The sequence below is a fragment of the Siphateles boraxobius genome, unplaced genomic scaffold (assembly GCF_051911475.1).
Source record: "Siphateles boraxobius isolate OS27281-9 unplaced genomic scaffold, OSU_SipBor_1 42, whole genome shotgun sequence".
Taxonomy (NCBI): domain Eukaryota; kingdom Metazoa; phylum Chordata; class Actinopteri; order Cypriniformes; family Leuciscidae; genus Siphateles; species Siphateles boraxobius.
This window is the reverse complement of record NW_027509053.1, coordinates 1,194,872-1,209,977: the sequence shown is the minus strand read 5'-3', so window position 1 is coordinate 1,209,977 and position 15,106 is coordinate 1,194,872. Positions and strand designations below refer to the sequence as shown.

The following is a 15,106-nucleotide window of genomic DNA, read 5'->3' as shown; positions in this document are numbered from 1 at the left end:
ACAACGGCAGGGTTAAGAAGCAAGATCAGACTCTTCTGCTTCAGGGGATCGATCTGCCTGACCCTCTTGGTATTGCTGCTGAGGCTCTCCCACCTGCCAGTGTACGTGCTGTTGCTCCACCCCAGGTCCAGGGAGAGCAACATATTTACAAACTGCCACAAAGCACAGCTGGGCAAGCTAGATTAAAAAGGTGCATCACTAGCTATACAACTGAGGCAGTCATACCCAAGCTGACAACCCTGAGGCCAATAATTCCTCGGCCCGTTGGCAGCCTTCAACCAGAACCTGTCCTTCCCAGCCCCAGCACGACTGTCCCTCTTGCCTCCCACACTACCCCTACCTTCACACTGTTTGTTGTCCCCCAAAACCCTTTTCCTGTAGCCCCAGCCACTCCCAGTTTCGTCCTCCCAGCTCCTGCCACAGTCAGTCAATCTCAACCCACCGTCCCTCGTCCATACCACAGAAAGGTTGAGGCAAATACCTGCAGGAAGTGTGGACAATTTAGGACAGCAGCGACTGGGCACAGCCAGTTTAGAGGGACTATCTACTGCCCTGTCACAGAGACACTTACGAAAGAACAGTGGCTTGAAAAAGTAAAGAAAAAGAAATAGCTAATTTTTTATATATTTTGTATATTTTTTTATATATACATTACATTATTTTATGTATATATATATATATATATATATATATATATATATATATATATATATATATATATATATATATATATATATATATACTCACTACTATGTATATAGTTTTATAAAGTTTTTTATCTTTGTGTGTTTATTACTATTATATATGTTATTTATTATTAGGTTGGGGGTTCGACCCCACTCAGGGACTTTTATTTTAATTATTTTATATGTTTTTTTTTTAATACTCGTATTGTTTCTACTTTTGTGTGTTTACTACTGTTCTCCATGTTATATATATACTCTTTATTATGTGCATAGTTTAATGTTATATTTTATTGTTAAAAAATAAAACATTTTATTGTTCATAGAATTGTTTCTCGTCATTCAGTAATCATTCAGTGAGCCTGAGTCAAAACATTATTATAATTATTATTATTATAGGCCTATATATCTCATATGTATAGCACATTTCAAGGAACTCCATAGTCATATGGGTAATTACTAAATAAAAACGTATCGATACAAGGCCCCCACTCCAGAGCATTTTTTCACACACCGGCTTGTCTTGTGGATGCCATACCACATTTGGAAGGTCAGGCTGTGCTGTCCTGTGTGTGGAAAACAGGTCACAGGTTATGGAGCCCACAAGTGAGCCCGCCAGGTTTTGGATGTCGATAGGTACTACCTGATGATCACGGAGACCCTCTGGTGCAGTGCCGCTGGTTGTAAGATGGGTTACATTTCCAGTAGCAAGACCATCTTGGACCAGCTGGATTTGGCACACAGAATGGAGTTCCGACTGATCCTGGCACGAAGGTGAGTATACTGAAATGATTTAGGCCTGCTCTTCTCCCTGGTCCTGCTCCTCTCACTGCATCTCTCACTGCTCCTGCATCTCTCACTGCATCTCTCACTGCTCCTACACCTCTCACTGCACCTGCATCTCTCACTGCTCCTGCACCTCTCACTGGCCCTCATTTATCAAAAGTGCATACACCAAATTTCCAGCGTACACCCAAAACCACAGTGACTTTGATATTTATCAATATGGACGTTGGCGTACGGCACGCTCAAATCCTACGCCAGGTCAGGAGGTGGTGTACATGTACGCACGTTTTGAGTTAGTGCGGAAATGCGCAGAAAAACAATTCCTAACACCACAAAACGCACTGACAAACTAAAAGATATGAGGAGCTCTTTTCCAAAACGCGATAAACACCATTTTTAAAAATAAATTTGTATTTTATTTCTATTAATAAACTAGTGTTGTGTCTGCAAAGATGAAATTGATGATCACCATCTCCGTAGTGAACGCGCCTATAGAGAGAGTAGCCTATTTCTTTTCGTTTATAATTGTTTAGTTTAAAGACATTTCAAGCTTTCTTTATAGATATATTTCTCATGTCTGTGAGGCATATACTGAGTTTCGGTTAATTTGTGATGAGATGCGCCCCAGTTCACGTGCAATGCAAGGGACCGCGCCCGCACCTCCATGTCATGACTCATGATTATATTGTCTGCTATTTGCTTCTTATTTATTAAATCCAGGCAATTGGTTGATGAAAAAAATATTAAAATTAAGATACAATTTATACAAAACGAAATTCACTTTAAAGAAAGGCTTTCTACAAAACAAAACTTAATTAAGTGGCCAAAATCATGTCTGAGCATGTCTCCCGATATATTGCGCATCCTATCTTAGCCTATGTTCACTTTTCATAATCAACATAGATGGGGAAAAAATAACATTATTATTTTTTAACAAATATGAAACTAAATGCACTTAGTTAATGGCTACAACACGCCTAATAGTAGGCCTGAATATTGTTATCATTACTTTTTTCAAGTTCGGCACGAATTACTATTAGCCTAAATGTGTTACTTAATGATTTGAATGTATTTTTAACATTGTTGTATTTAAGGACTGTATTTGTGTGTTATTTTTAAATTATTTGTTTTATGTGGTGGACAATATTGGAACGTGACATTGGAAATATTTATTTTATTTTTACTATTTAATTTATTTTACTATTTATTTTGTTTGGCTTTTATTTATTTCATGCAGTTGCACTTATTTAATTTATATTAATTTATAGTATGAGTCCCTGATTATATGTTGCATGTTCTCTTCTTGTTGTTTTTTTTGTTGTATTTTTAGACAAAAAATGGATGGATTTATAGCGTTTTGAAAAAAAAAATACAATTAACTTTGAATTTATCATCAACAATATTGTTGTTTGATTTAATAATAATTTTTCATGATGGTGATGGTCTCGATCTCCAGAGAAGTGTCTCCTCTTTGCCGTCTTCCGTGTGTCGATGGTGTAAAATGAGGGTGTGGGGGAGGCGGATACTTGAATATATAGGGGCGTGTTATTCTAATGACGATCGTTTTCAGCCGCGGCATTTATCAAGGGCAGGTATTGCGTACACCTGGATTTCAAAGGTACGCACAGCTTCATAAATCAGGCGGTGAGAGGAATGTAAGCATAATCTTACGCCAACATATACGCCCGTTTCTACGCAAGAATGATAAATGAGGGCCACTGCCTCTCTCACTGCTCCTGTACCTCTCACTGCATCTCTCACTGCTCCTGCACCTCTCACTGCACCTGCATCTCTCACTGCTCCTGCATCTCTCACTGCTCCTGCACCTCTCACTGCATCTCTCACTGCTCCTGCACCTCTCACTGCACCTGCATCTCTCACTGCTCCTGCACCTCTCACTGCCTCTCTCACTGCACCTGCATCTCTCACTGCATCTCTCACTGCTCCTGCATCTCTCACTGCATCTCTCACTGCTCCTGCACCTCTCACTGCATCTCTCACTGCTCCTGCACCTTTCACTGCACCTGCATCTCTCACTGCACCTCTCACTGCATCTCTCACTGCTCCTGCATCTCTCACTGCACCTGCATCTCTCACTGCACCTGCATCTCTCACTGCATCTCTAACTGCACCTGCACCTCTCACTGCATCTCTAACTGCACCTGCACCTCTCACTGCACCTGCATCTCTCACTGCACCTGCATCTCTCACTGCACCTCTCAGTGCATCTCTCACTGCACCTGCACCTCTCACTGCATCTCTCACTGGGCCTGCTCTTCTCCCTGGGCCCCTTGCTCTTACTCTTCCTCGTCCAGACATTACAGTGTGTTTTTTTCTGTTTCTGTGTCCAAAAACATCACTCCTCAAAGTCCTCCTTTTACTGTATAAGTGTCAATGTAATAGAAAAAAATAACCCCTGCCACTGAGTCTAAGCCAGACTGGAATCAGCTATGATTGGCCCAATTTACCCAACATAAATCAGCTGTGTCTCAATTATTCAATTGTTTGTTGTATCAGCTGAGATATATTGTTTTTGAACTGATATCATTGCAGAAGCAGAGGTTTTTATACTGTATCTAAGGTTTGGAATATTGTTTTTGCTATTGTGGGATGGTGTGTGTTAACATTTGTAAATACAACAAAAACAATCCATAATTTTGTTGGGAGGTATTGTCTGTTAAGAAAATGTAAGCATTGTGGAAATGTGTTCACTGACTGCATATTGTGTGAAAACGACATGAAATGTGTGCATGGTATGGCCACAAAAGACTGATGCTGTGCTAATTGTGTTTAGAGTTTTGAAAATGTGACAACTGGTTGGACAAACGCTTGTTAGCGACTGAAAAAAACTGTAATTGACAATTTACTTCAATCTTTTATTAATCACCTCTGTATTAGTATTATTTATTAATCACCATAATGTATCCATAATGTCAGCGTGATGTCAATGCTCCATTTATTAATTTACTCCAAAAATAAATATAGTTCAGTTAGAAAAGAGAGTAATTTAAAAAAGATAATAAAGATTTATTATATTCAATGGTGAAATAATAAAATAAATAATACATTTCAAGAAACCACATATTCATATAATAAATACATTTTAACATGTATCCATACAATGAGAAATATGTTTTTATAAAATATGTGTTAAGGCAAAAAAGCACATGAAATCTATACATATGTGTTCATTCATTAAGAAAATAATAGAAAAGATATTGGGTGATTTCAACCTTGTCAGAGGTTGGACTCGAACCGACGCCGTTCACGTCAGTGATTTGCCCATGAAATATATAAAAAGGCAATTTTCTGTAAAATATGAATACCAATCTACCAAAAATCACACAGAAGGGTGAAAGGTGGGTTTACCTTTTCCCTTTCCTTTCATTTTTTCTCTTTTTTCCTTCTCTTTTCTCTCTTTTTGTTTCTTCCCCTTCTTCCCCTTCTTTTTCCTTCTCCCCTTCCTCAAACAGACTATTGGTCCCCAGCTTTAGCTCAGTCGGTAGAGCATCAGACTTTTCATCTGAGGGTCCAGGGTTCAAGTCCCTGTTCGGCCAAACGAGCCTCTTTTTGTGGAGCGGTACGTTTTGTTGTTGAGTTCTTGCTGATCTACACTGGCCTCGGGCAGTGACGCTGCAAGGCACCAATCCACAAACGACATGCCCCTTTCAGCCAGCGTGTAGTCGTGGCCGAGTGGTTAAGGCGATGGACTAGAAATCCATTGGGGTCTCCCCGCGCAGGTTCGAATCCTGCCGACTACGTTGACAGCATGCGCCTGCTTTAGTTTGTAAACTTCTGGAGGCCTAGCTTAAACTTTATAAAAGGAAAAAAAGTCACTGTTACAGGATTACCCTTGAAAAGAGTTATGGTGGTAAGAAACAGTTTTGTCTGCAAGCTAAAGATGACAAGGCCCCTTTGTATTCAGGGACACGTCGGGTAGACCGGTAGCTCGCCGTGCTCGTATAGTGGTTAGTATATTTTTTAATCGCTAGGTGTCAGTACACTCGCTGGCTGTTACCTAGAGTGCCGCGGGCTTGCTATTTGCTACAAACAACTGCGCCTTTGACACAAGTTTACAATAACGATAAGAGCGCGGCAAGTCAACAGTATTGAAGCGTGTGAAGAGGCTTTCCAGACAAGTAGCAGTAAGTTTTTGTTCTTTTTCCTAGCATTATTTTCCTTTAATTACAATTATCATCAGTCTAATAGGCTGCATTCCCACTAATTTGCTAATATATTTTGACATAGCAGACGTTTTGACGGCCAATCTGAATCTTCGAAGAAGGAAACGCAATGCATTGGAGGACACTCTTTTTTCTGCGCCAATACGATTCATTTTGCTGTGCGTTCCCATGCAGCACGCACGCTTCTCGTGCAAGAGCCAGGATAGCTCAGTCGGTAGAGCATCAGACTTTTAATCTGAGGGTCCAGGGTTCAAGTCCCTGTTCGGGCGAACGAGCGTCTTTTTGTGGAGCGGTACGTTTAGTTGTTGAGTTCTTGCTGATCTAAACTGGCCTCGGGCAGCGACGCTGCAAGGCACCAATCCAAACGACATGCCCCTTTCAGCCATTTGTAGTCGTGGCAGAGTGGTTAAGGCGATAGACTAGAAATCCATTGGGGTCTCCCCGTGCAGGTTCGAACCCTGGTAAGAAACAGTTTTGTCTGCAAGCTAAAGATGACAAGGCCCCTTTGTATTCAGGGACACGTCGGGTAGACCGGTAGCTTGCCGGTATCGTATAGTGGTTAGTACTCTGCGTTGTGGCCGCAGCAACCCCGATTCGAATCCGGGTCACGTCAAGATTTTCTGGGTGCCATTGAAATTGAGCTCCATGTCACCACCTCTCCTCACCCCGTCCTTCAGACTTCTCTTTTTGTGCACGGCGCGTGCCCTTGAGGTGCTCTGGATGTTCGAGTGAATTGAAACTGGGACCTTCTTTGAAAGCACGAGCTCTCAGGTTCGAACCCTTAGAGAAAAGACTGAAAACGAAACGCTCATATTTATTTCGGAAGAATCTTGCTTCAGAGAGAATATGGTGCGTGTATATCTTCTAATCGCTAGGTGTCAGTACACTCGCTGGCTGTTACCTAGAGTGCCGCGGGCTTGCTATTTGCTACAAACAACTGCGCCTTTTGACGCAAGTTTACTATAACAATAAGAGCGAGGCAAGTCAACAGCATTGAAGCGTGTAAAGATACCATAAAAAAAAAATTTGGATTTGCTTACTCACGGTTGAGAACAAGGAGCAGTATGATGCAAAGAACAGCCGAAATCAAAAACACACCGGTTGACACCATTATTGTTCCATGGCCACCCAGCTGTTCTCTTAAAGTCATCAAACAGTCATTTACCACACTGTGACCTTTTATAAAGACATTGAGCCAAAAATATAGTAAATGGAATACATAGATTAGATTCACTGCAACACTGAAAGGTGCTTAAAGGGTTAGTTCGCCCATTTAAGACATGAAGTTGTATGGAATCCTTACCAGCACTATAGTGCATACACACTGACCCACTCTGTAGTCACCTCCCTGATCAGAGTTTTGGCCGCTGGAGGTTTTTCAAGAAAGTACTCCCGGTTAGTTTCCGTGGCCTCAAAACTGTGCGTTTTTACGTGAAAAAATTATTTGCGTTTCAAAGCTTGATTAATTTAACACAAAAAACACGCCGGTCAAAAATCATACCTCAGTTTTAATCTGCACTATTTTCTTTCCATTTCTATCAATCCGGGCTGCTGTCAACGTCAACAGTGCGCACGTTCCGATCAGCTGTTGATAGCGCGACTCGCTGACAACATGTCTGACTGCGAAACTTCTGATGATGAAACCAATTTTAGCACAATGTCAGACGGAACAGATGAGGATGAAAGTAATTTTAGCACAACGCCAAAGGGATACCTTTATGAACCGGAGTACCGATGCCGTACTTCAACAGATGGAGATAGAACGGGAAGAGAGAGTGAACTAAATCAAATAGTTTTCTCAGCAAATTGTACCTATATCCCTATATAATGTTTTTATATTAGACATCTTTTCATGTATTTTCCACTGGAGTCTGAACATCAGCTTGTTTACCGTACAGTTTAGACATGGGATCATAAAGTTAGTAAATAGAGCGTACCCGTGGTACTGGTACAGCGCTGTGCACACACGATAATCCTTGATTCTGGATATTTTAGCTCTCGCAGAGTAGCCGATTGCAACCAGCCAAAGCTGTCTCGTAGCTATATCCGAAACAGGAAAACGATGGAATCAGAACGGTGATCCCGGCACATTCTTGTGGTCACAGCCTGGAAATTTACAAGTTCGCACCATCGTTCATTTTCTACTTTTTACGTTGTTTCGTAATCGATTGTGTAAACACTATGGAACAGCTGGTCGGAACGTGCGAACTGTTGACGTTGACAGCAGCGCGGATTGATAGAAATGGAAAGAAAATAGTGCCGATTAAAACTGAGGTATGAATTTTGACCGGCGTGTTTTTTGTGTGTTAAAATAATCAAGCTTTGAAATGCAAATAATTTTTTCACGTAAAAACGCACAGTTTTGGGGCCCAGGAAACTAACCGGGAGTACTTTCTTGAAAAACTTCCAGCGGCCAGAACTCTGACCAGGGAGGTGACTACAGAGTGGGTCAGTGTGTATGCACTATAGTGCTGGTAAGGATTCCATACAACTTCATGTCTTAAATCTTTAAATCTATACATATTACAAGTGTGTTATAAAATGTATACATTTAAACATTTAACTAAGAATATCCTATATTAAATATATCAGAAGGTATGCACACTTACCTGCAGCTGGATTTTTAGTAGATTCAAGGTATATGTCAATTTTGAAATTTTCTTTGTTTTCCTCATTTTCTTCATCAAGCTCAAAAACTGGGTTGCAGAAAACATTCTTTGAAAGTTAAAACAAAGTTTAGAACCAAAACTGAATGTTGTATAAATAACAAATAAATTATACCATGGATACATCTACTACTTACAATAATAATAATAATAATTTACCTCATATCCACCTCGGCTCCCAGTTGAAATGTCAGAGTCCATCTTTGCATTTTGAAAAACCATTTATACATGTTTAGTTATCTGAAATCTTGAGGTAGGCTATTAATTCAGTCCATTTGGTTGTGAAAATGAGTTTAAGTTAAAATGAGTTTTAATTTAAGAAGTTAAACTCAAAGAAGTTTATTTCCATAAAAGAAAATGCTTAGACATGTTTTAAAAAGTAGATAAAAAGTTGTTTTTAAATCCATTGAGTATGTGCATAGAATAAAATGTTTTTTTTTCTATCAAATTTTTTTTTTTTTTTTTGTTATGCTGTAATATTATGGTTCAACATCTTATGTTGTTAAAAGAAAGTGGCTGGTATTCAGAACGTTCTTCCCAAATATTCCCAAAGCCAAGTCAGCTGAGAGGATTGCGCTCCGAAATAATCCTCTGTTTTAGACACACATCTACACACATACCACCACCCAACCCCAAAAAACACACCCACCCACCCAACCAACAACCCAACAACCCAACACACACTTTTGTTTCTGCATAGATAACAGCGTTTTTTTTTTAACAGGAGTTTTGCTCCAACCCTAATCAATCACACCTTAAAAAGCAAATTAAAGTAAAGGGTAAAGCTACAAGCAGGTGAATTTTTTCAAGGTTGGAGGTAAACTGCAGGAAAGGGCTAGAGTTGAAAATCCCTGATTTATAAGATTTTTCTTTTCATAAGAACTTACATTTTTCCCGACAAAATGTTTTTTACTATCCTTGTAGGGACATTTGGTCCTGGACCACTCACACAGGTTGGTATTCCCTGTTTTATGCGAACTTTTCATAGGCATGATTTTTATACTGTATAGACTCCATCCCTTTAACCCTAAACCTACCCATCACTGAAAACTTTCTGCAGTTTTACATTTTCAAAAAACATAATTTGGTGTTGTCTCTGCTCCGCCATGGTGCCCTGCTCTCCGTGTTCCCTTGTATTGGTTTGGTTTTGGCTTTGTTTTCATTAAGGTACCGCACCTGCACTTAAATACATTTTTCCTGTCTGCCATTCTTGCTTCCCCCATATAATAGTACGCATTACTGTACTGCTGTAACAATATAAATGTAAGTGTAATACAAGTATATAATAACACAAGTATACAATAATATAAGTGTAATACTGATAATGCAAAAGGTATGTAAACATAAAAACGGGATATTCCCAGTAGTGTTTTGTGTTGAGCACATCACTGTGTTGTTGGTTGTTAGACATATCTCTTCATTTGTCTTTGGGGACAATTGGGGAAAAAAATATATTTTTAGTCCCCTTTCTATTGACAAAGTGATGAGCTGAATCAGATGGAGACAGTACACTTTTAATGATCGAAACACAGTATAAAGAAACAATTACCTGTTATCTTAATGTCATGATTAATCCACACAAACCCACATCGCAAGCAAGCTTGGGCCGAATGTGGCCTCAAGCTAGCACTGCTGGCCTTCTGTCGGCAATAGTACGTATCCTTTCAGCCAGAACTGGGCATTGTGGCAACGGTGAGGGCCGATTGTTGATGGAAGGAATGTGGCCCAGATCAATCCAGTGATCATTTGGTCCAAATCAGGATTATGAACTTATTTCATTTGAAATTATAAAATTTTACTCTGTTATGATTTGGCATTTCAAAGGATACATTTTAAACAATACTACAGTTTAAAATATTGAATTCATAAAATAATTGTGTGATCATTTAACCATAATCATGCAATATTTCTGTAATATTGTTTATCGTGGGGCATATTTTTATTAATATGCTGTCATAAAATACACCAGATTTTATTCCTGTAATCCAAATCTTTGGAATGTCATGCTTTGTGTGACAAACTGTCTAATGCAGTTCAACTTAGATTAAAAAGCAGCAAAGAAGAACCTGTTGTTTGTGCATGTGGAGTCCACCTGTGATGCGGCTGATTTTACTGCTTGCTGTTGAACTCACTCTGTCGTGTTCACTACTTCACGGGTGTTAAGCAGCAATGTAACGCAGGTTAATAGGCGGGAGGTTCACTTCCCTGATTGAAGGACGGGCCAGTCAAGAGTTGAAACGTGGACCAGTAAAAATCCCCAAAAAACGGTGTGTTAGAATCCAGTAATGAATGAGTACGGGCTATAAGCAGGAGCGAGTACTAGTTTTGGCATGTTGTCTCATCAGGAGAGATGTGATCACCGGAAAGATGCTGTTTCTATCCATTGTGCTGCGGTTTTAAGTTTGTTTGTTTGCGCTACCGCTGTACTGCCGCTGTATATGTGCGCGGTTTGTATGCCTGATAACTGTTACTTTGGTCACGTTGATAAAACCTTGTTTGCGGCCTGATGTTTAACGATGTCGGCTTTATAGTATCCGTGGTTATATTTTAAGTAAATGTTTGGATTTGGAGCGTTTCACTGTCACACGAGTTACTTCCTGTTTGCGGTGCCGGATGGGTAATGCAGTTAATTGCTTTACATTGATAATGGATTACTATGCTCAGCGTTACTACTTAAAACTACACTCACTGGTTTCATTTTGGGCCAAAACACTGAGAATACCTTTTGTGGTTTTGGGCGAATGGTTTAGTGTATAACATTGATGTATATTTGGTGTGTGTGAAACTGTAGCATTTCTGTGTTTAAATGTGTATGCTTTGTTTAGTCATTTAGTTTAAACACTAAGTATATTATAATATTTATAATATTGAATGTTGATTAAATTCCATAATATATTATATATTATTCCATAGTGTTTATAGTATTGGCTATATTGGAATTTATATTTATTTATATTTGTGTATTATTCAGAATTTATGATATATTATGTATGATATATTATGGATCCGATACAAGATGCTTCTTTCCCCTCTCTCCCTGACATGTCTGCCGATCGCAAGCTGAAGTCCAAAAGGTACACTGGGGCATTAAACATGAACACCCGGCCTCTCTTACAGCAAAGCAGCCCAGAAAGAACCAAAGGATACTCTAATCTCAAGCCTCAAATCAGCCTTGAAAAAGCACGGCTACCCACTTTCTCTGGTGACATGAGGGACTATTACTGCTGGAAGACTGAGTGGGAGGACCTACAAGAATTGGGTAACCCACAAGGTGTGGAATGTTTAAATAGGTTCCACTTATTAAATAGTCTCCACGAAAAGGTCAAGAAGGATCTTGTCCTATCTAGCTGTGGATCCGCCGACGATATGTTTAGGCTACTGGACAGCAAATACGGGAACAGAGCGAAAATAGTCTTAATGGTCACCAACGAGGTCCAGTCTCTTCCCCCCGATAAAGGAAACAATCCAAGAAGAAGCATTGAATTGATCCAGGCTGTGGAAAGGGCACTGTGCAACCTCCAGATTCTTGGTGAAGAAGACGCCGTGAAGAACTGTGTTGTTGCTCAATCTCTTGAAAGCAAGCTTCCCAGTTCACTCAAGAAGGAGTGGATTATGCACAAAACTGACCCGGAAAACAGGTTCTCTCCACTGCATCATTTTGATTGCCTCATAGGATTCTTGAAGAAGCAGGAGGAGATTCTTGAGGAGTTGGAACAGGTGGAGCCAAGCCCTGCAGATAAAGGCCCTGTGGAAAAGGGTGCTGCAGAATACCCAGATAAGAGAGGGAGGAAGGCATTCACTAAATCCACAGCAGGTCAGAAGGACGACTATCCCAGCTGTACTGTCTGTGAAGATGACTCCCATGCCGGCAAGCTATTTGCGTACAAGGTCTCCAGGGAAGAAGATCTCTTAAGAAAAAGGGCCCATGTGAAGAAGCTATGGTTGTGCTCCAAGTGTTTGCGGCCCCACCCCAAGGATGGGAAAGGATGCACACCCAGATACCTCTGCCGAAAAGTAGACTGTCGGAAAGGAGGGATATTAAACCACAATTACCTTCTGTGTCTTAAGCCACGACTTCAAAGAAATACAGCAGCAGTGAGGAGCAGAGCACCATAAAAATTGGAGGAAAGAAACTTGGCCTAACCAACAAACACGAAGAGTTTCTTGCAGAACTTACTCCAGAACAAAGAGAGAAATGCAAGAATGTGTTCTCAAACAAAATATCATCAACTGTATGTGCCAAGGCTGGAGATGGACTGCAAGAACATCCAGTGGTGATGATGCTGATGGAAGTAACGACAAACTCGGGTTGCCTTATTGGCTCACTAATCGACCTCACATCTGACACCAATTATATCACCAATGAAACAGCTGATCGCCTTGGACTGTGCGGTGAGAATATCAGGCTTATAGTCCATGGAGTCGGGGGGATGAAGAAGACTGTCCTTACCAAAAGATATTCCCTACGGTTGAAAGTGAAGACACCCAAGGGAGAAGTGGCAAAAAAGTTTACAGACACTGTGTCGTAAATATGAGGCTATAGCACTCAGGATCCCTGACGACACCACATACAGCAAGAGCAGATATACAGTATAACAGGACATTGAATGAGGCGAGAAGCATAAGCACTTTACAATAAAACAATATAATACATTGCAGAAAAAAAGAGAAAATAATTTGGGAATAGGCTATGGTAAAGCTGCAAAATAGATAAAAAACAAAAGTAGGGTTTAAAGAGTTTTATGTTCCATTCCCCCTTTACCTTTAACAAAAAAATCTAAGAGGTAAACTAAATTCACAAAACTCCAAATGTAAAAAAAGGGTGAGGCTTACTTATGATTTGGATTGAACAAACACCAGATGTAAAGCTGTATGGTTACCAGTGTTGGGTAAGTTACTCAAAAAAAGTAATCCACTACAAATCACTAATTACTACTTTAAAATTGTGATTTGCTTACATTACTGATTACTGCAAGTAAAATCAGATTACTAATTACTTTACTTTCAAGTTACTTTGAAAACCTATTAAAACTACAAGAATACACTGCAAAGTGAAACTCAGTTCTTTCCGTAATTTAATATTGCAGACATCCCAAGTCTCCCAGAAGTTCCGGGAGTCTCCCGCATATTGATAGCGGCTCCCTGATGCCCGCTTCCTGATGCCCGCAAATTAGTTCAAATCTCCTGGAATCTAGAGTGAGCGAGCAAGAGCGCGCATGCGAGAACTGTGCTCCAAACCGTGTAGCGCGCGCACGGCGGAGAGGGAGAGAGCGAGAGACCTTTGCGTGTGTGTGCGTTTGAGCCTCATGAAGCACGTTCTCCGGTAATTCATTAAACCGCATGCTCATTAACTGGCGCAGCCAGCCAAATGTGATTGGAAATGCATTTCTAAGACAAAATTCTTTGCACATGGGCGTGCGGTTTGTGTTTGGAGCTCCGTCGAATTGATTCATAAATCCTTGATTTTCTTCTTTACCACTCATTTATAAACAAGCACTTTCTGTTTTTATAGCATGTGAACTTATCTTCGATACTTTTCCTTATAAAAAACAATCGAATTGCTTTGATTTCGCTACTTAGATCCAACTTTTCGAATCTCCGCTACTAGCCTTTAGCCCGCTAGCATAGCACACGTGGCCTCTCGCCTATTGATCTCATTTACACCCGTTTCACTGAAAGGAATTGATACGGAAAAGGATACGGGTTATATCCAGGATTTCAGTCCTAAATTAGTAGTGATATTGGTAGTATCACTACTAATTTACTGTTCATCTGTTATAATGGCGAATATATCGGATGTGTGTCTAACGTTACCTCTGAGTGCAGGTGAGGACACATTAGAGCTGCATTCGGTGCTGTTGGAGCTGGAGTCCGTGGAGAAGCAGATCCGTGGTCTGCTAGAGAGGCAAGCCGAGCTGCGAGATCGGCGTTCAGCGCTTGAAACATCAAGCGCCGATGCTCACAAGTCAGTGGTTAGTAACTTTTTGACTCCAACCTCGTCTACTCCGTGTGCTTCTCTGCACAGGACGCAAGCACCCTGGACGCGATCATCCCTGGCTTCATTCACTCCGGCACCGACACAACACCATGGGCCCTGGGTGATTCCTCAGCGGAAGACACGATCCAGGACCAGACCAAGAACCTCTCCACCTCTCCCGGTCTTCGAGATCTCCACCCGGAACCGCTTCTCCCCTCTTCGCGAGTCGGAACGCGACGACGCCGTGATCATCAGCAGTTCCATCGTCCGTCATGTCCGTGCTACCTCAGTTAAGGGTAAGGTGCGCACTCACTGCTTTCCTGGTGCTTGTGTTCTAGATGTCGCTGCACATGTTCCCGAGATCCTGAACGCTGACGAACGCGTCGGAGCTGTTGTGCTGCACGCGGTAGTGAACAACATCAGTCTGCGGCAGACGGAGGTTCTGAAGACATCACCTGAAGCAACGATCATCGTGTCTGGACCGCTTCCCACGTACCGACAAGGACAGGAAAGGTTCAGTAGATTATTTGCACTAAATGAATGGTTAACGTCATTGTGTAATGAACAGAAACTGCTCTTTGTAAATAATTGGAATCTGTTCTGGGAACGACCTAGGCTCTACCGTGCTGATGGCCTGCACCCCAGCAGAATCGGAGCGGCTGTTCTGTCGGACAACATCTCCAAGACGTTACACACCATATGACTAGTAAGTCAAAGTCCAAATCACAGTCTTTGCTGTCCCAACTTAATTGATATAAGTAGTGTAGAACATTATATAGAAACTGTGTCTATTCCTCGTTTAGTGAGGCC

General features: G+C 40.9%; 2 non-coding genes across 2 annotated transcripts; both read left to right on the top strand.

The window, feature by feature from the left end:
• Positions 1–5,148: 5,148 nt before the first annotated feature.
• On the top strand, positions 5,149–5,230 carry trnas-aga (transfer RNA serine (anticodon AGA)). The gene has a single exon. It is a non-coding gene; the product is annotated as a tRNA-Ser (tRNA).
• Positions 5,231–5,849: 619 nt separating this feature from the next.
• trnak-uuu (transfer RNA lysine (anticodon UUU)) lies at positions 5,850–5,922 on the top strand. Its single transcript has one exon. It is a non-coding gene; the product is annotated as a tRNA-Lys (tRNA).
• Positions 5,923–15,106: the final 9,184 nt, after the last annotated feature.